The sequence below is a fragment of the Tachysurus fulvidraco genome, chromosome 2 (genome assembly GCF_022655615.1).
Source record: "Tachysurus fulvidraco isolate hzauxx_2018 chromosome 2, HZAU_PFXX_2.0, whole genome shotgun sequence".
NCBI classification, from domain to species: Eukaryota; Metazoa; Chordata; class Actinopteri; order Siluriformes; family Bagridae; genus Tachysurus; species Tachysurus fulvidraco.
This window is the reverse complement of record NC_062519.1, coordinates 16,034,571-16,062,213: the sequence shown is the minus strand read 5'-3', so window position 1 is coordinate 16,062,213 and position 27,643 is coordinate 16,034,571. Positions and strand designations below refer to the sequence as shown.

General features: G+C 42.7%; 1 protein-coding gene across 3 annotated transcripts in view; it reads left to right on the top strand.

The window, feature by feature from the left end:
- prickle2b (prickle homolog 2b) overlaps positions 1-27,643 on the top strand; it is a 92,074-nt gene that overhangs the window by 17,890 nt on the left and 46,541 nt on the right. The window contains exon 1 of one of the 3 annotated variants that reach the window (XM_047810017.1): positions 24,669-24,936. The exons of the other annotated variants lie outside the window; for them this stretch is intronic. The gene's annotated coding sequence lies outside the window, so the exon portion shown is untranslated. Of the gene's footprint in view, positions 1-24,668; positions 24,937-27,643 lie in introns of those variants that run through there. 3 annotated transcript variants of the gene reach the window in all.

The window sequence follows — 27,643 nt, the reverse complement described above, 5'->3', positions numbered from 1 at the left end:
GAGAGAGAGAGAGAGTCTTTCTCTATGTGCCTTTAAAAATAACGTGGTATCAGATACTTTAGCAAATAATTTAGATTAAAGGAATTTGTTTCTGTTTTTTCTTTGATTCAAGTGGACACACCTTCTGTAACAAGAAAGGCTCCAGCTCATTTCCTCCACCTCTAGTAGTTAACAGTCACACACACACACACACACACACACACACACACACACACACACACACACACACACATACACACTGTAATTGAGGGTGTGTGTGCTGGAAGAGTAACTCATACTCATTTCATGGTGAAGATCAAAAGCCCCTGTGCATTCATCAAGCTCTGTGTGTGTGTGTGTGTGTGTGTGTGTGTGTGTGTGTGTGTGTGTGTGTGTGTGTGTGTGTGTGTGTGTGTGTGTGTGCGCTTTGTTCCCTTCATCTGATTCTAACAAAGTTGGGATTTGGCTTTGTTTGCTTGCTCGTCTCTTTTGTTTGTTTACTGCCACCTGCTTTCATGTGGCCTGATGTCTTTTATCCTCCTAAGCCTTTTCCTCATCACATTACGGCTCGAGTCCTGCGTCCAATCAGACGATAACGGTTTACAGAGGACCGGATAATCAGGTGGCCTGTGTTCCACAAGCACGCATGGTGTCCTGAGGGGACAGAACGCTGACTCAGGACACGTCTGTTTACCCGAGATGGTGTTTAAGCGCCGATCATGAAGTGAGTGAAATAAAAAAATTAAAAAAAAAGGGAACTTTGTGAAAGTGATGTCACGCCGTCGAGCAGCGATGACTTCATCTCAGAGCGGGTTTATAGTTTGCAACTGGTTTTATGAAGCTGATTAAAGCCAATACTGTCGCAGCATCTGCGTCTGATCAGAGCCGGGGCACTGTTTGTTTGCCTAATAACATCTTTCAGAAGTTTTCCTTTTACCTCTTCTGAGAACTTCGCACAAGTCTGTGAGCTCGGGAAGATTTTATTTATTTATTTATTTATTTAACCTCAGGCTGTGGGTTCTACTGGTGATATATATAGTCGCTTTGTCTCTGATGTCGTGTTTATGATCAAAAGAGTTGTTTAAGATGTGGAAACAGTCATTGAAGTGCCTTCGTTATCTCTCCTCCGGTAGAGTTTTACAGCCAAGTGTTATGACATCACTAAATAGCAGAGCCAATGAGGATTAAAGATAGGAAATGGGGGCGTGGCCAGTTTGCAAAATGATAGCTGCTTTTTAACTCTTCTGAAGAATTCTTACGTTAATAATCCTGTCTGAATAGGGCCGAAGATGTAATAAGTCAAATCTCACGCACACACACACACACACACACACACACACACACACACACACACACACACAGACCTGGCCAATCATACACAAGCACCCCAGTGCAGATTTTTGGTACAAACCCAAGCTCAGAGTTGTGTCGATGCTAAGCTTGGGAAGACAAACGGCTTTTGAGAGCGGGAAGCGTGTGGGAAGTGTGAGGGACGAGCTGTTAGGATGAGGCACTTCCAGAGAAGAGGCGCCATTCTGAAACCTCATCAGTCTCCTCTTTTAAAGTTGTTCTCTCATCTCTAACACTTTGAGTTTCTGGGTGAGAGCAACGCCGGCGTCCTGCTGTCTGACTGCTGCGTCTCCACGTGTCCTATCTGTAATTAAACCAAATAAATACTTGTATCCATGGCAACATGGAGTATGTGTGTGTGTGTGTGTGTGTGTGTGTGTGTGTGTGTGTGTGTGTGTGTGTGTGTGTGTGTGTGTGTGTTATCGGATGTGTAGCTATTGTGGTGTTACAGATAAATCTTGAAGTAGATGCACATGATGGATTTTGTGTTCTTTATAACTCCATCTGTCTCTGCTCTCACCACATACGGATTATTGTAGTGTGTGAATGTATACGTGTGTGTGTGTGAGTGAGAGAGAACAAATATAAGGCAGGTGCTTTATGCTCACACTTCATCTCCAGGCAGAGAGGAAGGAGGCAAAAGCATTGTGTGTGTTTGTGTGTTTGTGTGTGTGTGTGTGTGTGTGTGTGTGTGTTATCCTGTTCACCACGTATATTGAGAGCGTCTGAAAAGCGTGACTGTCATCAGAGTGAGCAAGCGTGATTGCAGCGTCAAACGTTTTCCCACAGGGTTGAAGTTTACTCATCTAGTTTTGCGCCGAACGACGATTTAGCAAACAAGCAACAACACGACACACTTCAAACTTTCAAACTTGACTTACGTCGCCGTTAAAGTGAAGTCGTCGTTATTCCGTGATTAGTCAGTGTCTTAACTCATCCCTACTGCTCATATACTGTAAGGAGTCTGAACGTGCGACTGATTTGTGGTGACGCAGTGAAAATAACCTCGGCTTCGCTAGTCACCAGACGCTAACGAGCTCAGGATTAACTCGGGATTATCAGGGGCACGGTTATATCACGTTAAAGGAAATCTGAGATGTAGAATTTGCTAGCATGGTGACTCTTCTGTGCCAGCATGATCTAAGCAGCGTTCCGAGTCTACGTTTGGTTTCACTCGGAGGTTCGGCGGTTGGCACACGGTGTGAGGAAACGCTCCGAGTTGTGTTGTAGCTTATTGAGTTAGCTACGGGGAGCTAATGCACGCTTTGGCTTGTGGGTGATCAGCTGTCTGGGGTGATTAATGAGGAGAGGATTGAGAGTGTAGAACGGAAAAAACACACACACACACACACACACACACACACACACACAACCACACACACACACACACACACACACACACACATTCCTGGATAATCTAACCCTCTGTGATTGAAAATAAAACGAATTCAACCTCAGGGTCGAATTTCTGCTTTGCTCGAGATGTCACGGTTGGTTCAAAATATTTTGGGATCTCCATGACGATGCAGGTCCCGCCGTCAGTGTGCCATCGTTTTATACCTCATGAGCAGCAGTGCGATTACACACACGCCCTGATAGAGGGGGGGGGGGGATTTTATGAGATTTATGTTATGGAAAAGATATCCTTTTATCTCAAAGTTGAAAAAGAAAAATTCTATAAGATTTGGACTAAATGGACTGAGTATGTAAAACCAATTAGACCTGATTTCATTTAACTGTATTTGTGCTCAGTGTAGATCTGCCCTCTTTTTATATGATGTTTTACTTAATTGAGGTGGTGCGCACCCCGGTTCTGTTCTGCTTTGTTAAGGTTCCTAACTGGAATAAGTTGTGGTCCATAAAAGAAAAGGTCAGGAAGGCAATATGATCAATCTCATCTAAAATATCTATACCCATCTCCATCTATGTACTTGGACGACTAGAATTGTACCTAATGTACGTGATGTGAATCTGCCTTTCTGAATAAAAAGATCATTTCAAAAGATAATTTAGTTCACAAACATTCATAAAAAACAAAAGTCATCTTTGACAAATCTTCCAATAATGCAGCTCAGCCACTGCAGCTACCACACACACACACACACACACACACACACACACACACACACTAAACTGCTACTTTTATTTATTTTACTCTCATTTATTGATTGATTTATTCTTTGTCTTAAATAAATGACTCGATTTATTCGTCCTTATTTCCGGGATTTGTTTCGGATCTTTTATTACGCTTTCTTTTCGAGACAGTCATCAGAAACAAACGAGTTTCATAAAACATCCGCTCAGTTTGTGGGTAAACAAATAAGTGATTTCTGTCTGAAAAACAGAAGCCCATTCATCAGAGTTAAGAATTCACCCGTAAGAAATACTGATGGAAAGAAGTAGATTTAGATCTTTATTATTCTGCAGTTTAGAGTAATATTCAGATACGAAGAAAAAAAAAAGTGCGTAAGTTCTTCAGTTAAAAAGGCAAATTCGTATAAAGCGTAAACGCTTTGCTCCGGTGACAGACTTCAGAATAATCCTTAATGACCATCTGTTACGTGATTGACTCCTTTGCCAAAGAAAACCACACACGTGCACACACACACACACGCACACACACACACACACACACACACACACACACACACATTTCTATATTTATTGCTGCCCTGATTTTCACAACACACTACACACATTACCTCAAGACACTAAAAACTCAGTTTACGCGAAAGAACCAGTTTATTTTAAAGCAGTTTACACACACACACACACACACACACACACACACACACCTAGGTGATCAACAGTTTTAGATTTTGTGATAGATTGTGTGTGTGTGTGTGTGTGTGTGTGTGTGTGTGTGTGTGTGTGTGTGTGTGTGTGTGTGTGTGTTTGTGTGTGTGGTCTTCCTGTCTCCAGGAAGCAAAGCAAATCTGACATCTTTTCTGCACAAAACTCTGCACAGTCACACCTTGGCATCCTTCTCATTTCTTCAGTCTCGTTTATTTCTCATTTATTCATATTTGGCGCTGATTCTTTGTTTTTTTTTTCTCCAATGCAGGCCAAGTTTGATGAAGACATTTTCTCGATTTAAAAAAAAATACCAATGCCAAATAATTATTGACTCTAGTGGAACCAGACATGTATTTCTATATGGCATTTGCTAAGAATCTCTGTCTTTCTAAATAAATAAATAAATAAATAAATAAATAAATAAATAAATAAATAAAACCATACATAAATAAATGTTGTTTGCACCAGAGTTCAAATAAATAAAAAAAAACTTTAGGTTTCTGTCTGTTTTAAATAGTTTAACTATATAGAATTCTATCTGGCACAAAGCTTTTAAAGCTTTTTGGAAATATTTTGTTTTAGTTTTGGTTAACATGGCGGTTAATGGGGGGGGTGTAGGGTGTAAATATGCTCACTGGTGTGGTGATTTGTTACAAATCAAATTTGACTTTTTACTCGAGACACTGTGTTTCATAAGGAGGTCATAATATTAGTCTCTAATTAATGATGCTGCATAAAACCTTCCCCAGGTGGATGTTCACACGGATGCCTGGTAGCTATGACGGTCGAATGTATCCACATTTGAGAATAGGGGTTATAAGCTGTTGAGACCAGGAGTCAGAGAAATAATCTACACTCGGAGCAGAATCGTGATGAATAATTGAAATTTTATAAAATGTAATTGTCTCATTAATGATGTCATCCGGTCCACTTGCTTTTTTGGGTTTAAGAGTGGCTTTAATTTCCTGCTCAGTAATAGAGGAGTTCGGGGGATTTGGGGGTCTTTAAAGCCAATTCTAATGTGTTCCATTTGTTAATGATAGTGTTTGTGTGTGTGCTTAGATTGGTTCTTGGTAGTGAGGAGGATAAAGGGATGCACGCGATAGTAGCTCGAGAGAGATAGAGAGCGAGAGGAGAGAGAGATAGAGAGATAGAGAGAGAGTAGAGATGAGAGAGAGAAGGAGATGAGCAGAGTACGAGAGAGAGAGAGATAGAGAGAGAGAGAGAGAGTGGGAAGACGGTTTGGGAAAGAAGAGCAGATTAAGCTAGCTCTCTCTCTGTATCTACTAAAGGAGAGATCTAATCTCTCTCTGTAATCTACGTCTCTCTCTCTCTCTATACTCTCTCTCTAAGTATATATCATATCTCTGTCTCTCTCTAGCTCTCGTCTCTCTCATGACTCTAAAATCTCATCATCTCTCAGTTATACTACTACTCTATCAATATATATCTCATCTAATACTATGTCTCTCTCTCAGTATATCTCTCTCTACAGAGAGTACGAGAGAGAGAGAGAGAGAGAGAGAGATAGGAGAGGAGAGAGAGAGAGAGAGACGAGATAGAGAGAGAGAGAGAGAGAGAGAAGAGACGAGAGAGCAGAGAGAGAGAGGAGGAGAGAGAGACGAGAGAGAGAGAAGGAGAGAGAGCGAGAGAGAGAGAGAGCAGAGACGAGAGGAGAAGAGAGCCGAGAGCGGGGAGAGAGAGAGGAGGGATAGAGAGAGTAGATAGAGAGAGAAACGAGAAGAGAGAGAGCGAGAGAGAGGATAGCGGCTGATACGGAGAGTAGAGAGAGCTGAAGTGGAGAGCAGAGAGAAAGTATAGACGCGAGAGAAGAAGTAGAGATATAGAGAGATACGAACGAAGTCTATAAGAGAGAGAGTATGAGGTGATAGAGGAGATATAGAGCGTAGATAGACGATCATATGTTTTATATATATACGATATAATTATATATATATATAAGTATATATATTATATAGAGAGACAAGAGAGCAGATAGAGATGTGCGACCCTAGCAGAACCCGTTACCCGACAGAGACGAGAGAAAGAGAGGCAGAATACGATCGATTCTCCACCCCTCTCCCCTCTACGTTGGTGAATGAGAGAGAGAGAGCGAGAGATCGAGAGAGAGAGAGAGAGAGAGAGACAGGAGATGAGTAGCGCAGAGCGAGCGAGAGAGGAGAGAGAGAAAACATAGGCTCGCTCTCTCTCCTCTCTATCTCGCTGTCTCCCTCTCTCGCGATCCTCTCTCGTCTCTCTCTCGCTCTCTCTCTCAAGTCTCTCTCTTCGCTTCTCTCTGTTCTCTCTCCCCGCTCTGTCCTCTCTGTCTATCTCTTCTTTGTCTTTGTGTGGTATTGCTCTCTCTCTCTATCTGTCTCTCTCTCTCTCTCCTCTTCAGTTCTCTCTCCCTCTCTCTTCTCTTCTCTCCTAGTCGAGATATATATATCTCAGTATCTATCTCATCTCTCTCATAAGGGGTCTGCTCTATAGAGCTTTGTTGCTTTTGTGTTCTCTCTTATCAGTGCTCTCTCCCTCTCTCTCTCTCTCTCTATATTATATCAGGGGGGGTTTTTTTTTAGATCTCTCTCTCTCTCTAGCTCTCTCTCAGGCTCTATCTAGATCCAGCTCCCACCCAACGAGCTAACCTCGCTCTATATATAGCGAGGCGAGCTCTCTCTCTCGACTACACATGTAAACAGACAGGCGAACATCAGTGTAAGCTGAGCTTGTTTATAGCAGTCACTCAGGCTTCCTCCATCCAGGCCGAGCATCATTACGAGGACTCGGATAAAGGATGTGCTGTAGGTTAATAAGGTCACTCAGGACCCAGAGGTCTGCATATGGAAGGGATTTTTTTTTTCAGAGGGGGTCCTGACCGAGCACCAAAAAGGGCATTGGTCATGATTGGGTTTCTGTTCACTTTTCTTTTTCTCTCATTACACATTTCAAAAATGCGCAATAATTACTAATCCATACATCACTCCATTTCCATTCGCTGTTCTGTTACATAAGACACTTTACCCATGAGTCACATAAACCCCTGCTCCACTAAACACCGTGTATTAGAAGTGAAATAAAAAAACTAGCCGTCGGAGCCGGTGAAAGAGTCGAACCCAAATCCCGCGGCTCGAATTTACAGAGCAGACTCATGAATGAATGGCTTTAATGGCTGATGATTATACTTCCTATTTATTTCAGCCAGACCCACTTTTTTTTCTTTCCTGAGCTTTTCTTATTCATCACAACCCTCCTAATCCCAGAGATATGACTCACATTCGACCTTTTACTGAATCCTTTCAAGCAGGAAAGCCAAAAACTTTTCCCTCTAATGTAAAGTTCTGCTGCTTTTCATGCTACGCGTGAGTGTGTGTGTGTGAGTGTGTGTGTGTGAGTGTGTGTGTGTGTGTGTGTGTGTGTGTGTGTGTGTGTGTGTGTGTGTGTGTGTGTGTGTGAGTATGTGTGCATGTGTGCGATTCTTCCTGTTGATGTGAGCTTCAGTGGTCCAATTAAATTTTGATATAGAATTTGACGACGTTAATAATTACAGAGCCGTGAGTCAAGATAAGGCCTGTGACTAAAAGAACGTTCTTCTCTTAAGTCTTTTTTTTTCCATTTATTTCTTCTTTTCTTTTTTTTACATTACTTTCTTTTTTTAATTTTTTTTTTTTTACATTTATTTCTTCTTTTCATTTTTTTTGTTTGTTTACATTTCCAATTTTAAATTCTGCATAAATTATTTAATTAGTTAATTTTGAAAAACTTTTATTTTACCTTTCTGGACTGTTTTGGTCAAAATGACCTACTCTGCTGTATGGGTTAGAGATTGTAGCAGTGAGGAAAAGACATGAGGCAGAGATGGAGGTAGCAGAGATGAGGATGTTGAGGCTCTCTTTAGGAGTGATGAGGAAGGACAGGATTAGGAAGGAGCACATCAGAGGGCTGTTTTGGGGACGAGGTCAGAGAGACTAGATTGAAATCCACAGGTTTGGACATGTACAGAGAAGGGAGATGTTATATTGGTAGAAGGATGTTGGTGATGGAGCTGCCAGGTAAGAAGTCATGTGGACAAAGAGGAGATATTTGGATGTGTTGAATGAGGACTTGAAGGTAATTGGTGTGAGAACAGAGGATGCCGAGGCTAGAGTTAGGTGGAAACAGATGATTCGTTGTGACGACCCCTAACGGGAAAAGCCCAATGAGAGCAGTAATTTATTCAATAGTACTTTTCTTTATTTACAAAGAATTGTTTAGTTAATCTTATTTTTCCGCTCACACATACGAGAAAAATACGCCAACGACGACTGATTTGTGTGAATATTGTGTACGAATATGAAAATTTTATATATTATGGGTGTTTTTGAAAAATTTAGAATAATTGCATCGCTCGAAGGAAAACTAAAAAGATGACAAGTTTCCCAAAAGGAGTGTAAATTTTAAATCATCTTAAATGCTAGAGAGAGAGAGAGAGAGAGAGAGAGAGAGAGAGAGAGAGAGAGAGAGAGAGAGAGAGAGAGAGTTAGTTCACTACTGATCTCGTTCGACCATTTAACAATGTTTTTCAGGACACTTGGACCATATCAGGAAGCTGCATGGACACAGAACAGAGTGAAAAAGTGTAGTTGGTTTAAAAAACATCATTTAAGCAGATATCCCATAAGAGCTGCTCACTTTGTCTTGGCAGAGCTTCCCCTCCTCCTGTGTGAGTCCAAGTGGCACACAGGAACCGTAATGAATAGAAAAACCAACCACTCGGTCACTAATATGTTTAGAAAATGGAATTAGAGTGAGGGGCAGAACCCCAGTGGGGCACCACAGGGCTCTTTTTAGCCTCAGTGTGGTTCAATCCCCAATCTGAAGAGCATCCAAGGTCAGAGTGTGGCGCAGTGGAGCGTTGTGTGATTTGTGACGATGCTAATGCTTCTCCCATATGGTGCCGACCCAGACGGCCAGAAAGCCGCTTGCAGCGAGGGGGACGTACATATTCTTCATGTCTATAGAATCCTTTTTTTTTTAAATAGAAATGAAAATAGTTTGTACTACATCTGACATAAAGAGATGACTTATAACCCCGATTTACTGCTTTACAGATGGAATGTTTGGCTGACCGACTAAAACGGAGCCGTACGCTTTTAAAAAACACGCTCAGTTCAGTTTCCTTGAATTGTAAATCTTATAATTTGTCATATTTTACTGTACCGCGCACTCTGTTCCATGTATCGGTTATACTTTTGCCTATTTTCAAGCACATCGATGGTTTCTTTGGCAGAGATAGGCTCCCCCCCCCCAAGATTTACCTCAGACCTGTTAGAAATGACGACATTTTCTCGAAAACACCAGAAGTAAAAAAAATACAACAGCGAATATTGGTGGAGCCAATATTTTTAAGCATGAATAACAATAGAAACCAGAGCAGCCATGTTGATATCATGTCATGTGCTGAACTTGGAGTTGAGAACACGTTCCTAGGTTTTCCGTGTAGAAATTCCAAGCCAATTCTTCCTAATTTTCCAAGTTTCACTTTTCCACGTTTTGACCAAGTATTTCAGCCGTGATGTATTTAAGAGGTTAGACAGCCGCTGTCTTGATAAAGCCTTGAATTGTTTGCTCTGTGGCCTGGAGTCCAGATGGTATCAGACCCTTGGCTCAGAGTTTTATTTCATGGCGGATTGGAGTCACTTTAATAAACGTCACGTCTAATTAGACCACCTCTGCGTCCTTCTGCTCGCGCAGGAGCACGTTATCGAGCAGGGCTTTGAAGCGGTGTGAACGCTGGCCTCCTGGGGAGAGCAGAACAGCTCTGTACATCATGTCCTATATGTTTGGAAGGCTGGTGGTCTGGAAATATCAAGACCTCAACAGTAGCAGCTTCCCTCCAGAGCATGGTGATATCTCTGTGTGTGTGTGTGTGTGTGTGTGTGTGTGTGTGTGTGTGTGTGTGTGTGTGTGTGTGTGTGTGTGTGTGTGTGTGTGTGAATGTGTGTGTGTGTGTGTGTGAATGTGTGTGTGTGTGTGTGTGAATGTGTGTGTGTGTGTGTGTTTGTGTGTGTGTGTGTGTGTGTGTGTGTGTGTGTGTGTGTGTGTGTGTGTGTGTGTGTGTCTGTGTGTCTGTGTGTCTGTGTGTCTGTCTGTGTGTGTGTGTGTGTGTGTGTGTGTGTGTGTGAATGAACATTGAACAATTATATGTGATGTAGTGTGTGTCAGAAATGCTAATATGGTGTGTGTGTGTGTGTGTGTGTGTGTGTGTGTGTGTGTGTGTGTGTGTGTGTGTGTGTGTGTGTGTGTGTGTGTGTGTGTGTGTGTGTGTGTGAGCCCCAGTTGGTGTGAATTAGCTGGGTAATTGGTGCCGTTGAAGCCAAGGGAGCCTGCGGACAGGGGTTTTGGGCCTGACCTGTTGCACATACCTGTACACACACCTCTGTGCACTTACACCTTACTTTGAAGTCCTGGTTTTTTGTTTATTTCTCTGCATGACTTTATTTACGTAGACCAGATTTTGACCTTTGCAGCACAAGGCGTAATCTAGTCCTGCTATATCTTAACAAGCAGCACACAACCTCACACAGTACATATGTATGTGGAGTTTAGAAGGCACCTCTGGGCTCCAATTAGCCATGCATGGGAACTGATTTTATAGTCTTTAACGTTTGCTTTCGTTTGATCCTGCGCTCTGAGGAGAAATGCTGCACCTAGTTATGGGACTGGGTTTTGTTTTGGCCTCAGGTGGTACACCAGTTAATATCCTCCAGTACCATTATTTTTGCAGTAGGAACATGTTTAAGTCTTCCTGACTGGATGAACTGCTTTGTCAGTAGATATGTTATCACTCCTGGTTAGTACATTTCCTAAAATTCCACTTCTTTTTGTCTTGCACAGCTCCTGATACAGATAGATACTTGAAATGTGTTTGTTAAACGAGTTCTTGCACACCAAAAAAAATCAGGGAAACTCTGGAAAATACAGGCACTGATTTACAGATTAGCCATAAAAATAAAGGCCGGGAATTTGTTTGTAAAACAAGTATAGAGAATCATTCATTCATTCATTCATTCATTCTCTACCGCTTATCCGAACTTCTCGGGTCATGGGGAGCCTGTGCCTATCTCAGGCGTCATCGGGCATCGAGGCAGGATACACCCTGGACGGAGTGCCAACCCATCACAGGGCACACACACACACTACGGACAATTTTCCAGAGATGCAAATCAACCTACCATGCATGTCTTTGGACCGGGGGAGAAAACCGGAGTACCCGGAGGAAACCCTTGAGGCACGTGGAGAACATGCAAACTCCACACACACAAGGCGGAGGCGGGAATCGAACCCACGACCCTGGAGGTGTGAGGCGAACGTGCTAACCGCTAAGCCACCGTGCCCCCCCCATTAAAGACAAAAATTAACAGTAAAAAAAAAAAAAGGTAGCAAATTGTCAGGAATATCAACTTTTCTATCAGCCATGTTGGTAAATGACCGAGAAGAGACTTTATTTTTTTCTTTTAGCTAAAATAAGATTTAGCGTAATTACAGCCGCTAACCGAACCTCTGAGGATTTCGCTTTCTTGAGATTTACAAGAATAAACAGCTGAAAGGTGCAAGTTATACAGGATATGGACATGAATGTAGGAAAAGAAAAGTGAGAGAGAGAGAGAGAGAGAGAGAGAGAGAGAGAGAGAGAGAGAGAGATTCGACCTTGTGCTTATAATCCAGTGAGGTGAAGGAAGGTGACACCAGTCGCCATGTCTCCTCATCCATATTCACTCCCTCTCTCTGGAATGAACCTGAACTGCTCCAGATAAGCTGAGGAATAGAAATAAGCTCAAAAATCTCTAACTAGCATTGGGATAATGGTCACATGCTTATATCCAGCTTGCCTAAATCCATAAATCCTATCAGGTAAGGAAGCAGGCTTTTGACCTCACTCTATAACCCTTGACCTTGGAGTTCTCATTAGTTTCGCCCCAGGACGTCTCTTTATTTATGGGTTTTATATCTCTAGGTGTAGTTTTAAGCTCTGACCCGATAGATCGCTCATTTCTCAGACGACCAGTACACCGGCTCGCCATGTGTTGCTAACATTTATAAATGCGCTGTGCTGATTTGTTCTTTAAGTTGCTGAAGCAATAAGGTGAAATATTGCTTTTCCTCTCCATACATCTTTTATCTTCTCACTCTCTCTGTCTTTCTGCCTGTCAGCCATTATATCCCCCCCCCTCCTCTGGAGGCACATCTGGTTTGCACATTTTAGACAAAAACCCATGTAAAGTGCACACTCTTCCTCTTCTCCAAATGACTTCATCTGCTCTGGTGACCCGGGGGAGCACAGTACGTTCCTCCTCTCAGGGGCTTTCAGTGCTTTAAAAGTAACGCTCGTATTACTTTCCTCCTTGGCATCAGTTCACATAAAATAATACAAAAACAACAATAAATAAAACCAGCAAGCAGCACTTTTATTTTCCAAAGCGAGCCCATTGCGGGCTGAAGCTGCTCTGGTGCCTCATCATGACTTTACACTTTACTAAGACACTTTAAGCTGTTGTGGGTTTTTTTCCCTTTAATTTGTCACCCATCTTTAGATTTCGTGTTATACCTCATCTATCTGACTTTTATTATTTAACAATATATACCGTAATTCTTTTTTTTTTAATGTATTAAATATACTCGATTTTTAATACTATTTCCTGAACGCAGATATTTATTTATTTATTTATTTTTATATTAAATATCAACTGTAATATAGATCCTTATAGCAAATGACCGTTTTGCACATGAACCTAATTTTCCCCTTAGAAGCTAATCTGTATTTTTTTTTTCTCTCTCACATCACCTTTACCGGATGCTGGACAAGTAAATAATCAAGCAAAGCATCATGGAATATTCATTATTTTTTTGTAATCTTTTAATAAAAATGAATTCGAATGCAAAAACAAAACAAAACAAAAAACTTTCACCCATCTGATGTACATATTTAAAAAAATCTAAAAATACTTCATATCTAGAATTATAGCTTGAGTTCATTTCTTCTGGATGTTCTGCTGCTGATTAAAAAAAGAAAAAAAAAGCATTTGTGGTGAGAAAAGTAGAGAACGCAAGAGAAAAAAAAAAGAAAGAAAGCGGAAAAGCCCGATGAACGGGAAGTGGAAAAATTCTGTTTTGAAATTCAAATATGAAAATTGCTTCCTTGCTTTTCCCTGGATACATTTAGAAATCAATCTCTTTTTCCTAATGGATTTTCTGAGAGCAGAAGAGCTTCTGGGTCTTCACACACACACACACACACACACACACACACACACACACACACACACACACACACACACACACACTGGCTTGTGATCTGACGGATAATACTTTTTTTTTTTGTTTTGTTTTTCTTTGTCTGGAGCTCTAACCTAGATGGTGATGAGATTTTAAAGGTAACATAGAGGCACTTAGTTCTATTCGGATCACAAGACTTTCTGAACTGGCCTTTAACCCTGAATCACATGCTTAATCGCTCTCTGAGGACAGGACAGAGAGAGAGAGAGAGAGAGAGAGAGAGAGAGAGAGAGAGAGAGAGAGAGAGAGAGAGAGAGAGAAAAGGTCTGACAAAACAGACTCTACATGCTAGAAAAAGTGAGTAGACAGATAGCACACGAGCGAAGTCGTCCGAGCCGCACTTATCTCCATCACCTGCCCGCATAGCGCTATGGAATGACGCCGATGAACTCATCCGAATCTGGTCTCTTAGGAACGCAGCCACGACTCAGACTCGATGAGACCATATCTCAGTCGTGATACGGACCAGAACTCGTAATTGGCCTGAGATTAAAATGCGGCACAGACATTATACGCGGCCGGGTGCATTCGGGACATTTCTGGCCTAGATTCCAAATGTTAAGGAATCCCTAAACGTTTTGAGTCGAGATGCTTTCAGCACGCGGTGTACTTGATGTTGCTAAAATCATCCCAGAACCGTCCCAGAACTGTCTGCCATCTGGAATCTATAAAGTGAGAGAAGATCAAGATAAGAAAGTGACGAAATGAAACTGACTTTGAGAAACTTTTATTTAAACGAGTGAAAAAACTTGTTTGGAGGAAGCCTTGGTATCTAGCGGGGTTATGTTACGTTTTCCGCCTCACAGCTCTTGGGTTGTGGGTTTGATTCTGAGGACAGGTTAATATGTTGTGTTCTACATGTTTTCCCCTGTGAGATTCCCAATCACATGCTGGTAGATGGCTTAAATACTCTGAATTGCCCTTGGAGTCCCATCCAGGGTGTAGCCCCAGCTCATGTCCAGTGTTTCCGTGACCGGCTCTGGATCCAGACCAGGATAAATCCCTTACTGATTATGATGGAATGAAAGGTTAGAAAGTATTCAATGCTTTATTTATTTATTTATTTATTTATTTATTTATTTTGGCTTCATGCTTTAATGATGTTTGACTTGAAGCAAATGAATAGTTCCTCATTTGGGGAAACACTTATTGATTTCTTTTCATTTAACAGATTTCATTAGCATCTGTCACCGTGAGCCAAACATGGTGTTTCCAGAACATGTTTCTGTAGATCCTGGTCCATGTCTAGTAGCAACATGAATTCCACAGATACGTTCTTGATTTTGTTTTAATAAAAGGAATTTCAGAAGACAGCACGGGGAAAGAGGAAGATGTTTTCAATTGCAGAAGAAATTTCAAACTGCTGCTTTTAAAGAATTGTTTAAACCTTAGTTATTTTTTCATTCATTTCCTACCGCTTATCCGAACTTCTCGGGTCACAGGGAGCCTGTGCCTATCTCAGGCGTCATCGGGCATTGAGGCAGGATACACCCTGGACGGAGTGCCAACCCATCACAGGGCACACACACACTCTCACTCACACACTCACACACTACGGACAATTTTCCAGAGATGCCAATCAACCTACCATGCATCTTTGGACCGGGGGAGGAAACCGGAGTACCGGTAGGAAACCCCGAGGCACGGGGAGAATATGCAAACTCCACACACACAAGGCGGAGGCGGGAATCGAACCCCCAACCCTGGAGGTGTGAGGCGAACGTGCTAACCACTAAGCCACCGTGCCCCCCTTGATTATTTACTTATTTATTTATTTGTTTGTCTGTCTGTTTGTTTGTTTGAATTAGGACAGTGCACATTGATCAACAAATCAGCAATGAGCATCAGTGTAAATATGCCAGAATTAGCCCAATAGCTAAATTTCAGAACCTTCCTGATATGTTCTTGGATTTTCAGCTACGTATACTGTCCATCAGAATCCAACTTGGCAGGAATTAGGAATATACGAAACAGGAATTAGCAATAATAGCTGAAACGTGTCATGAGTTGTCATAACGAACGAGATTCCTACAAATATCACAACTGGCAAACTACTGCATGGCTGGCACGTTCTGTGGAAGCTGCTCCAAGTGAGTTTTCCCTTCTCCTTTGAAGCGCTTTTCCGAACCTGTTTGGAAGGGATCGATAAAACCCGCTTAACGAGCAAGCCGGGAGGACGTAGCTTTCTGAACCGGCTCCATTTCTTAATGTAGCGTTTCGGGTTTTGGTTTTTCGGATCCGAAGTGCTACAAGTCACATATCATTTCTAGAGCTCTGGTCTGATGTCTTGGCGACGGATGCATTACAGTAGAAACGCACCAGGAATTAAAGAAAACTCCACATTTTGGCTGAATGTCCGTACAGAGGAAAAGACTATTATCTGATATTGTGATTATCTGTTACTTTGACTGGATCTTCAGAAGTTCCCCCCCCCTTTAAAAGTTCCAATGAAAGTAGGTGGTGCATATCCTATGTCTTGCTGCCAAAGCTAATAATTCTATCCCCTTTCTATAATTCGGAGCCAAGAGCACCGCCTCGACAGACCGGTTACTAATCCCAGCAGCAACACAAAGAGAATAGTGGATAGCCTTTTAATAAAGAAGTGACTGCATTAGCTGCTAATTGGCTTCTTGAGTTGTTTGGCCTGGCACGAGAATAGTGTAGGGGATTCTGGGACACGAGTCGCTCCGGAGAAGCGAGGATCGTGTTGCAGCAGTGCGGCTTCGTTCCACCTCTTCCTGCTGCTGTTTACGGTTTAATTATTAAACACGACTCCATGGTGCAGATAGACGCATGTTCACGTGCGACACGCCGACATGCAGCACACACTTCAGGAAACGACACAAAAGTGTCAGACCAGACGGCTGACGATACGATACGATACCTTATTCATTTCTCTTTCTCGTACACTCGTTAGTTTTTCCTCTCTGTATCTTTATTCTTTTAAATATAACATCTGTGGAGTGGAATTGGATTCCAGGGGCTCTTGAAACAGAGCCTGGAATAGCAGACGCTGGGAGAACAGAAGGGAGAACAGGAGGAGGATTCCTTTCTTCCTTCCTTCCTATTGTCTCGTAGAGGAGTAAAAGCCGGCGATGCGAAGCAGGCGAACAAACTGACACTGGCCTCGTGAAGTTTACACGGTGCTGTCAGAGAGAGCATTGCCTCTTTTCTCCAAGCGGTTAGACTTCATAAAAATGTTGCCAGACCTCTGGAGTACTGTTAACGTCAGTGTTTCCTTTCTGCTTAGGCTCCACGCTTTCTTTTTCCCTCTCTCTCTCTCTCTCTCTCTCTCTCTCTCTCTCTCTCTCTCTCTCTCTCTCTCTCTCTCTCTTCCTCCTCACCAACCTCCTTCTCCTCCTTTTTCCCTATGATGTGACTAATGCTGCTTTCATGAGCATTCATAATGACTAACAGTATGAAATTCTGACCTGAAAGTTGCACATGAATTTCCTGAGTTTCATAATTGTAGTAGCGGTGGTCTCGGATCTGCGTTTGATGTCAGAGTTTCAGAACTTCATGTCTAACTCGGCTTTAAATTTACTGAACTAGAAGTGGCCGAATAGTCCTCATTTCACTAAATACATCAACCAGTTCGATCATAGACAGAATTACGCTGGTTGGATTGTGTAAAGTTTATACAAACAAATCAAACTTTAGCCTCAGAAAAAAAATCTATTGCCCTCGAGGGTTCTTCAAGGGTTTTGTCCCGAGAGGAGACAACAGAAGGTTTGTCATTCACCGAGCAGCCGTCCTTTAGACAGACAGAACAATTAAACACCCAAAGAATCCTTGAAGAATGCCTTTTAAGGAGATTGCACAAATGGAGCCAAAATGGTCCATGCACAACACTAGCTAACTAGCTGACAATAGAAGTCCATGCGCTTCATTTGTCAATCTTGGGTTTAACTGATTTTTTTTTTTAATTATCTAAATTGAGGGGGCACGGTGGCTCAGTAGTTAGCACATTCACCTCACACCTCCAGGGTTGGGGGTTTGATTCCCGCCTCCGCCTTGTGTGTGTGGAGTTTGCATGTTCTCCCCGTGCCTCGGGGGTTTCCTCCGGGTACTCCGGTTTCCTCCCCCGGTCCAAAGACATGCATGGTAGGTTGATTGGCATCTCTGGAAAATTGTCCGTAGTGTGTGTATGTGTGTGTGTGTGTGTGTGTGAGTGAATGAGAGTGTGTGTGCCCTGTGATGGGTTGGCACTCCGTCCAGGGTGTATCCTGCCTCGATGCCCGATGACGCCTGAGATAGGCACAGGCTCCCCGTGACCCGAGAAGTTCGGATAAGCGGTAGAAAATGAATGAATGAATGAATGATTTCCTTTTACCAGAGACCAAAAAGTGGAATATCATAAATGTAAATGTTCAAAACGTTGAGATTCCCTAAGTGCTTGTTTAGAAGCAACTAAATTTTATCTTCAATCTCTAAAATTCTTTGTAAAGTTATTAACAGGGGGAAAAACACACGTCTCACACTGAATGCCAACAGAGTCTTGACTCATTTTATATCAGACTCGCAGCCAGCGAGCCAACTCGCACATTTATTTGTTTCTACAGATTGAAAATGTCCATCGTTTCCGTTCGGCTCTCAGATTGGAACGCCAGTAAACTAGGGGTAAAAAGGATAAATATCCAGGCTTAGTTTATTAAACCTACATTAGTTCTGCAGTCTGAGTTGAGATCAGTATTTGGTCTGCTGTTCCATTGGCCCCAACAAGAAGTCTGGGTCTCTTGACATGTTCATTCTCAGGGTCGTGCACTCCTGACATTTTATTACCCAGGACAATCTTTCTTTCCTTTGTACCCCATCTTATCGCCGGTGGACCTGCAACAATGATACAAGTTCTCCTTTATTTGATCTGTCTGCTCCTCTGAGTTCTCACCTAGTGGGTAAAGCTAGTTCTGGTTCCTGATAGCATTTGTGCAGTAAGAATCAATACGTGTGCAGACTATCGGAGCTCAGCTTGGTTCCGTCAATGAAAGGTAATAACTATTGATTGATCGTGCCACAGTATCACACAGAGAGGTCTGCGCTGGAGAGTACATGGGTGGAGAAAGACTCAGCATGACACTCTGTGAATAGGATGACCATCCTGCAGAACCTTCCCATCCTGCTCCATTTTATGGCAAGATCTAATTGACTCCTCCATTGTTCTGGCCTCTTTAAAGGGTCTGTAATGGAACCATGTGTTTCTCATCATTGGGCCTGGAGAGGCTTCAGAGCTGATGAGCGGAATGAGCGTTGTTGTATGTTTACACCCCGAAAAAGCCACAAAGTGCTTGAGCAAGAGGAGAAGAATTCTTCTCGTCTGCTGAGGCAACACGTCCAGCCTGCAAACTATCAGTTCTCTTTTTGCAGATATTTACCCGAGGACAGACGGGATCGATGTAAATGTTCTGGTTCATTTAGAATGGAAGTCGGAGGTGGTGTATAAAGGAGGCTTTTTGTCCTTTCCAGTAACGTATCACAGAATCAGAGCAAGATTTTTTTTGAAAGTCTGTTATCATTTAAGGGGCAGTTTCTCGAACGGTGAATCAACTCTGTGGATCTTTTACTGTCCAGACAGGATTTTCTCCCACAGAGTTTTCACAAAGAATCTGAGTCATTGTTGCAACCTTTTGGCTTTAGTTCGAGCTTTAACTTTAAAACTAAGCTGGAGGGATTTGAGCACTTCATGCATTTTTCCAGAAATCCCCGATCCATATGTGGAGTCGAAAGTAACCGCAACGTTTTTTGAGAGACAGAAATAAGAGAAAGCTGCGTTCGATTCGAAATATGGAACGGACCGAAACGGAAGAGAGAAGCAGCAAGAAATACTTCCAAGCTTGTTGAGAAACCAGGTCGTGACCTTTTGCACTTTTTTCCCCCCCTTCTAAACCCAAAGATACTTAGCTAATATGTACTTCATCCGTAGGTTAAGCTTGACATCGTTTGAGCCGGACTGGTAGCTCAAGTGAGAGCCTTGATCACTGTGTTGTCTGATTGGCCTGCTGGGATTTAGACAAGGGTTCATCAAAGCTCTGTGATTGACTGATTGAAGATGAGACCAACCCTCTCTTCCCAAGAGATATTCTGATTAGAAGCTTTGAATGGAAAGTAAAAAAGAGGCAATTGATAGCATCCGATCAAGCGACCGAACCAGACCTGGACGTGTTCTAAGATAGCAAAGCTGATTTTTTTTTTTTTTTCCCAATGCGACATATCTGTGGTATACAAACTGGGGTGGTGTTTATTAGTCCATTAAAGCTCTGTTTTAGTAACGAGCAAAGAGCGTTGAGTTTTCCACTGAGTGGCATCTTCATCATGAGGGTAAATAGATCGGAAACATCTGTCGGGAAGCGGGTTTCTGATGGTTTGTCCTCCTTCTCCTTTTTATCATCTGATTTTTTTTCCCTCCCCCGTTTCCTTTTATTTTCCTGTGCTGTGATCAGAAGGATCATCATCATCATCGCCAAGGTCGTCAACACGGCCACAAGTCGTCACATCATGTGAAGCGTTTAACAAAAGAGTGTTTACTTTGGTTTCTTATTTGAAAAACAGTTTCCTTCCATCACTAGACTTTTGTTTGTTCTCCTCTCTCTCTCTCTCTCTCTCTCTCTCTCTCTCTCTCTCACTCTCTCTCTTTCTCTCTCTCTCTCTCTCTCTCTCTCTCTCTCTCTCTGCAATCTTGGCAGCTATAATACAAACATGCACCGTTCACCATCCAGCAAATCGTTCATCTTTGTTCTGTAGCGATTTGCTGATGCCGAACAACTGTGTATTTATTAAGAAGCAACTCGTCAATAAATCATCCTTTTATCGTTCTTTATTGTTTACGATTACATTCCAAATCTAACGAACCAAGTTCTTGTTATCACTGATGTCGGAACGACGTTATACACAATGACACAATGAATCTGAATAAAAATTTAATTTTTTGACCAATAAAAAACAAGGCTTTAACCGAGCTGTGACTGACTGTGCTATATCTCTTACAGAATTATGTTTCGTAAAATACTCAGGAGTACAGAACGAAGAACGTTTCGAGTGTTGAGGAAAGTTTTTTTTTTTTTTTTGCAGAGTGTTACTTTCCCATTACCTTTCATCACCAGAGCTTTCTTCAACTGTTTAAAGACATTTCCAGCTTGTGCTCCGTGTTGCAACTTCCTCACTAATAAAAGCCAGGCATACGCGTACACACACGTACACACACACGCACGCACACACACACACACACACACACACACACACACACACACACACAGCAAACTACAGAGTGGATTCTGTAGGCTTTGCTATTAGACAGAGTTCTGCCAAGCTGAGAGTGATGTGTGTGTGCACAAGTGTGCATTCATGCATGTGTACAGTATAGTGCAGTGTTCAGTCTTTCTATCTTGGCCCAAACTCAGGTTGTGGTTTAAAACACCGTCTCTCCTGAAAAATGAAAACTGCGGCCTGTTGAAAGGCTGAGAATCAAACACCCGTAACTCAGCGTGAGCTACATACAGTATTAGCCCCAGCAGCGGTGAAGGCGTTATCACGTGTTCTTCTTCTTAAATGATTCGTATCCTAGTCGTAACAGACACAAACACAGACATGTGCAGCAGGCATTCGAACCATCATGCGGAACACATACTGTAGGAAGCTTGTGACAGAGAAAGAACACGTTCACACGTTTGATCCTTTCATCCTTAGTAACTAAGTCAGGATCTCGATGGTTTTAAACGAGACTGGTTTGTTTAGATAAACAAATACAGTACTAACATATATATAATAACTGCAAGATGAAAAAACTTCTTCTTTCACAACCATGTAGCTACGATTGAGGAACTTAGCTGAGAGTACTGACATTTCTCCTTCTGTCTTCTATCTGAGGTTTATATTTAATTATAAAAAAGTGTGCTGTAGGATCCGCCCACTGTGTGTTTAAATCCGGATACAGCTACGCTGAATAGATAAAGATACAGATAACAGCGTGGCACTAGACCCCGGTGTCTTACACACACACATACACATAGAGACACACACAAGATAAAACCACACTGTTCAGCTTGGGAAAGGATTATGAGCAATGGTTTTAGGCAACATTTTTAAGAGACAGGAACGTTTTCTTTTTAGCAGTGTTGAAACTGACAGATTTGAGATGAAGTAAAAAAAGGAAAAAAAAAAAAAACGCTGTCATGGAAGTGTCTCATGCCATACGATTATGTGTATAAGATGTCAACTGAGCCCCGTCTCAAAAACCACCAGTGGAACGAAATGACTTTAACAGCTGGATAGACTCCGGATGATATTGGAGCATCACTGACTCCCTTCGTCTGTCTCGCTGCATCGCTCACTTTTTTTTATGGAACACAAACCACGTTAGTCACAAAAACTAAAGCATTCCACGTACGGTTTCTTTACCCGGTTTCGATCGTGTTTCTACATCGATCCGATCTCTCTCCCACCATCTCCAGTCACAGATCCCTGAGGAGGACAAAAAAAGCTTTCTCTTTCTCGCCCGCTCGATCACACACTATGCGGATGATAGATTATTCTTCCACTTTGACAACTTAAATTCATTACATTGATAGGTCAAGAAGCTTTTAGGAGTATTTAAGTGATATCCCCTCCCCTCCCCCTCTCTCCACCACCTCATCCTTTCTCTCTCTTCACCGTTCCTCCTTTCCCTCTCGCTAAGGGACGTCGGATTGATGGATCACTTCAATTAACTCTGACATAAGAAGGGATGAGAGAGCAAGTATGTGGGAGGAGTGGAGAGAATGCTTCCTTTTTCTCCTTTTTCGTCGTCGTCTCTTCTTTCACGTCCTCCCTAATTTTTTTGTAACGCCGTCCGACGTGGCCGGAAGCTCGTGTCTTGAAGCTTGGTTCAAATATCTGATTAAAGTTAGGGTACACTTACTTTTGATAGGAATGTACAGATCGCTTTACCATGCTGATATGAACTAAAGCTAGCTAAAAGAAGAGCGCTAGCATTGGTGGCACAGTGGTACAACGGGTAGCATCACCGCCACACAGCTCTCGTGTCCGTGGTTTCATCCTGAGCTTCTCCACCAGGTGAGGTTTTGGTCTCGCCACCAAGTGACTCATCACGACCGTGACCAGCATTCATCTTTAAATAAGAACATGTTTTCTGAATGGGGGGCACAGTGGCTTAGTGGTTAGCACGTTCGCCTCACACCTCCAGGGTTGGGGGTTCGATTCCCGCCTCCGCCTTGTGTGTGTGGAGTTTGCATGTTCTCCCCGTGCCTCGGGGTTTCCTCCGGGTACTCCGGTTTCCTCCCCTGGTCCAAAGACATGCATGGTAGGTTGATTGGCATCTCTGAAAAATTGTCCGTAGTGTGAGAGTGTGTGTGTGCCCTGTGATGGGTTGGGACTCCGTCCAGGGTGTATCCTGCCTCGATGCCCGATGACGCCTGAGATAGGCACAGGCTCCCCGTGAAATTCAGATAAGCGGTAGAGAATGAATGAATGAATGAATGTTTTCTGAATCGTGCAAATCAAAATTAGCCATAGAATCATTTGAAGCAATTGAGTAATGTATCTCAGTGCTCCCTTACACAATATGGGCAAATACATATCCTGTGACCTGCCGTGACTCCGAAAACCCACCGAGAGAGCTGGTGTAGGAGTTTCCGGCAGGTTGCCTGGTATCCAGCCCACACATAACTATGTTACACAGCTCTGCACACAGCTGTGGAATTTTTACTGCAATTGGCACAAAACAGTCTCCTGCCTATATTTCTTAACCACCTAAATAAGGCCATTGTCACTTATTAGTCTCATATGGGCCCACAGTAACAATCAGCATGTTGAGGGATTTAGAAAAGAATCAGCTACTATGAGCGTGCTCAGACAGGGCTGGGTTTTTTTTAGTTACAGCGACCGGCTTCTCAAATTAAGACGTCTGCACAATTGTAATAAGACACTGAGCTTTATGTTTGTTAATAACGCAACCACAAAAACAAGATGTCGTGATCTTGGCTTAGGTGAGTGGACCCCTTCCTCTATTGGGAAAGGGATAAAAAGATCGATGAATTATTTTCAATAAAGAAAACTTTGTAATCGTTGCTACATTGGTGTGGTGTAACAATTCAGCGATGCGACATTTGGGATGCGAACAGCATGACATCAGCCCGGTGTTGATTGTTGCCAGTACCAAATTCCTTGTCTATATAAAAACATACTTTGCCAATAAACCTGATTCTGAGAAGTTCATGCCCCTGAAGAGTTTTATTATAAACATCATTTTTATTGTAAACCTAATTTTTCTTGATAAGTGGTAATGTAAACACAAGTTTAGACCAAAACGGGTTCAGAAATATCACAGTGTTGTCAGATTTTGCACCCCCGTTGAGGCGCTCCACCCACGCCAGTGGAGCCATATTTATTTCCAGCTCTAAAAATTGCAACAAGGGGGCAAATAATAATAATAGAGCCTTAAATATCTTAAAGCTTGGGTACTTCGGGTATTTTGCCATTGTGTGTAGATCTAGTAGTGTTTAGCCTTTGATAACGTTGCATGGTTGACTCGAGGGCAACACTTAAATTAAACAGGAAAGGTAACTCCTGGAACGTGTTTCCAATATGGGGAGCTTTTCCTGCATTTGGAATGTCGTTCAGGGTGAACGGTTGTTGTGCCGGTAAATGATGGGGCCTGGTGATTATTGCGTTGTGACTCAGCTCCTGTGGTGCGTTGATCAGGAGGTCCTGTGCGTAAGTGGATGTCTGTTAAAGGAGTCGTACTGTGAGCCAGAGCTAAAGTGAAAGCACGTTCATATGGCTGTGATGAATGACCGAGTCCCACTGGCGCTTGCACAGATTGGATTTCATTCGTTATATGGAGAGGGAGGGAGGAAGAAAGGTTAAAGGGTTTTCTTCTTCTTTTCTGTTTGACATCCACTCGCAGGTCCTTTATTTTATCGCTTTTGCTAAGGTACTGCTTATCCTATGGTATTTCCGACTCCCTTAAACACTTGTCCGATCTTCCTTTACTTAATCAGAGGTTGTTGAACTAATCCCTGTTTCCTTCTAGGACACTCAGATCAGCTGGGCTGTGATTGGTTGGGACCTCGATGGCACAGAACATAGAGGCAGTACTCAGAAGGGGGTGGTCATGGGGGACTAGTTAGTGGGACGGTACAAAGAGGGGATAATTTGATGGGGGCTGGGGTGACTGTGCTGGGACTTGAGTTCAGACTTCAGTCTGACTTTTAGATGCACTCAGGCCACCTCAGGTCTGCTTGTTCTGGTTTGGGAATCTTGGAATTCGTCCAACCCTTGGTACTCCGGGTTCTGCCATTTATCACGGAGCCATGAGGGGAATTCTTCCTCATCTTGCCTGTCCGGTTTGAGCGCCACTTACACTTGCTCTATCAAATCTTCAGAGCAGGTTTTTCCCATTAAGGAAAAGTGAGAGCTCTTGCCCTGAACTTAACCTTGATTCCTCAGTGGTGTCTGTTTTTTGAAATCCAGGCCAAAAAAGCAAGATAAGCCAGAGGAAAGGAAGTGGTAAGTAAGTTCCTCCAACTGGCTTAAAGCAACGTGTGTCATGCAGCTGGCACGGTGATTTCTCTAAAGCCTGCTGAACGGTGTAATGCTTTTCTTAATGTTTCCCATTGCCTGCTTTGCTGACTTTGCTGCCTCCTGGGTATGTTCGTGACTATTTGCTCATGCTGACCAGTTCTGTCTTGAGTCCAGTTTCAATATACACTCTGTTGACTTAGCTAGTTGGACAACGTATTTGCTACAGAAAGTGGAATTTTTATTTCGGCACAGCTGAGATAAATGGGTCTGCTTGGAGTTATTTTTTCTTTTACTTTCTGTCCTCCTTCCTGGTTTTTTGATTACGGAGTTTATGATTCAACAGACTTCTAAATTTTGACTAAGAAAAAGGAGACAGACAGATGAGAATGGTAGAGTGCAAAGGAAAAAAGCTAGAGAAGCATGCAGGCAGCAGCGTGCAATCTCAGCTGTTGTGATTTAGGTTGCCTGACAGCACACAAATCTTTAAGGAACTCTCAGCTGTGCCGCATGCCTGCTCCTCCCTTTCTTTATTTTTAACACCAATGCTTTATGTGGCCTTCACTACAAATGGCAGAAAGAGCTTATTGTCTCTAGATATACAGTACTGTTATTCATAATCATTGCCAGAATCATATTTCTGAGACCAGCCTTACATAGGATAAAAATGTTTAGGATGCAGCTTGGCATGCTGAACATCACTGGCTAGTTGTACTCAAGCGTCACAGTCATCTTAGGAGTTCGTCATCACCAATAATACCTACTTTGGAGCAGGAACTTGAAGGTCACTGAATATATGTTCTCTGTCTTTGCAGTGTTGCTCAAAAGGTTTCTCTCTCTTAATGGTACAAAAGACTGAACTTTAAGAATACCACTTCGTGAGCATGCACTACCCTGAATTAGAGGTCTTCACGGGTTCACTTAGATCCGAAAACCTGAGGTCCGACCCGAGACCCGAGCGGGTTCGGGTCTAAAAGTTTCACATGTGCCTCGGACAACGGCCGGGTCTAATAATAGCGGCATCGGGTCTCGGGTAATTTAAAATTAATGTGTTTTTACCGAACGGACCCGAGAAGACCCGAACTACTGTATCTCGCGTGTGTGCATCGACTCGAGTCCTTTTCCAACCTCTCCTCTGTTTGCCAAGACCGCTTGCGACATGTGGCTGGCGACGTGTGGCTGGCGGTAAGCTCATTTTCGTTAAAACAGACCTGTTAATCAATTTTGAATCCACGCTGTAGCGGTTACTTTAGTGTAGAGTTATGCAACATCCGGGTTAAAAAAAATTGCCGCCGGGTCGGACTCGGGTCAAATTTTTTTCGGTTTGTCTCGGGTCGGGTCTTTCTTAAAAAAAAAAATTATGCAGGTCGGGTCCGGGTAAAAGTGATTCGGGTCACTTCGGGTCGGGTACATTTCTTTAGACCTGAGAAGACCTCTACCCTGAATGACCAGGTACCTTTATAAATGTTCATATACTAGCCCTAAACATCGTTCAGTGCTGGTCTAGTCTGTCTTTTTCCCTCTCAGTGATTTGATAACAATAATTTGGGTAGGTTAGCACCAGAGGAACCAAACTGTAACTGAGAACCATTGTGCTATGGGAGATCACTCACCCGGTGTTCCTTACTGTAGCTCCACTACTAATGAAACACACCTGATCCAGCTAATCCTGGTCTCTAGACATTTGTGAATATAAGAGGCAGGTGTGTAAGATTAGGGTTGGAGTTAAACTACAGGGGAGGTCAACCTCTGATCTTCCAGCAGTGGGCTAACCTGATTTTTGTTTCTACCTCCTATCTGGGTCTGTTTGCTCTTGGCCTCTTTCAATGTGTGTGGCTTTAAAATGCCCCAGTCCAGTGTTGCATGGTGCAGAAACTACATGGCTTTATCAGCCACTGATGCCTTGTTGCCCTCGTTTGAGCGGTGTCCTTGAGTGAGTGACTGACTGCAAGCTGGACATATTTAGCACGACAGATTGCGATACCGTCTATGGATCTCGCTGTCATAACGACAGACAGTGACATTGCTGTAAAAGTCACCCTGTATCTGCAGACACACTTTATCTCCACACTTAGTGCTGTTCTATAAGAGGAACTTACAAATCATGGTCAGAGGAGAGAGGATAGAAATATAGAACCAGAAACACTGAAGTGGGAGGCTCTGGGCAAACTTTTCACATTTCATCTCAAAGAAATTAGTCCATTGATTTCTTTCATTTTTGGCATGCCGGCCAAAACCTTGTCCGCCCTCCTGCCGCGTACCACCCACCCACAAACACACGTGCACACACCTCCTCCCCCGCTGCTTTCTCTATTTCCTGTTTGCTCTGCCGGAGCCAATTGATGCTCAGCATGCAGGTCAGCGATGGATCCGGTGACATGCTGGGCCATTTCTCTCTTTTGGCTATATCTTTTATTGGTGCTTGAACACACACACACACAACACATGAACAGTAGCACATAAAACATTAGCCTAAAGGCATGGGCTCAGCCATAACTTCACAATGATCGGGCCATATTTATTCTAGAAGCAAAGGATCTAAAAATGGCTAAACATTAGAATATAAAGATGTATATTGTAAAAAGAAAAATCTTTCATACACTAATGTTTGCAGAAAGGGTTATAACTGGAGAAGAAACTGAAATTGCCCTTTTCCATGACAAAAAGCCTGCTACTACAATAATCCAGCTAATAA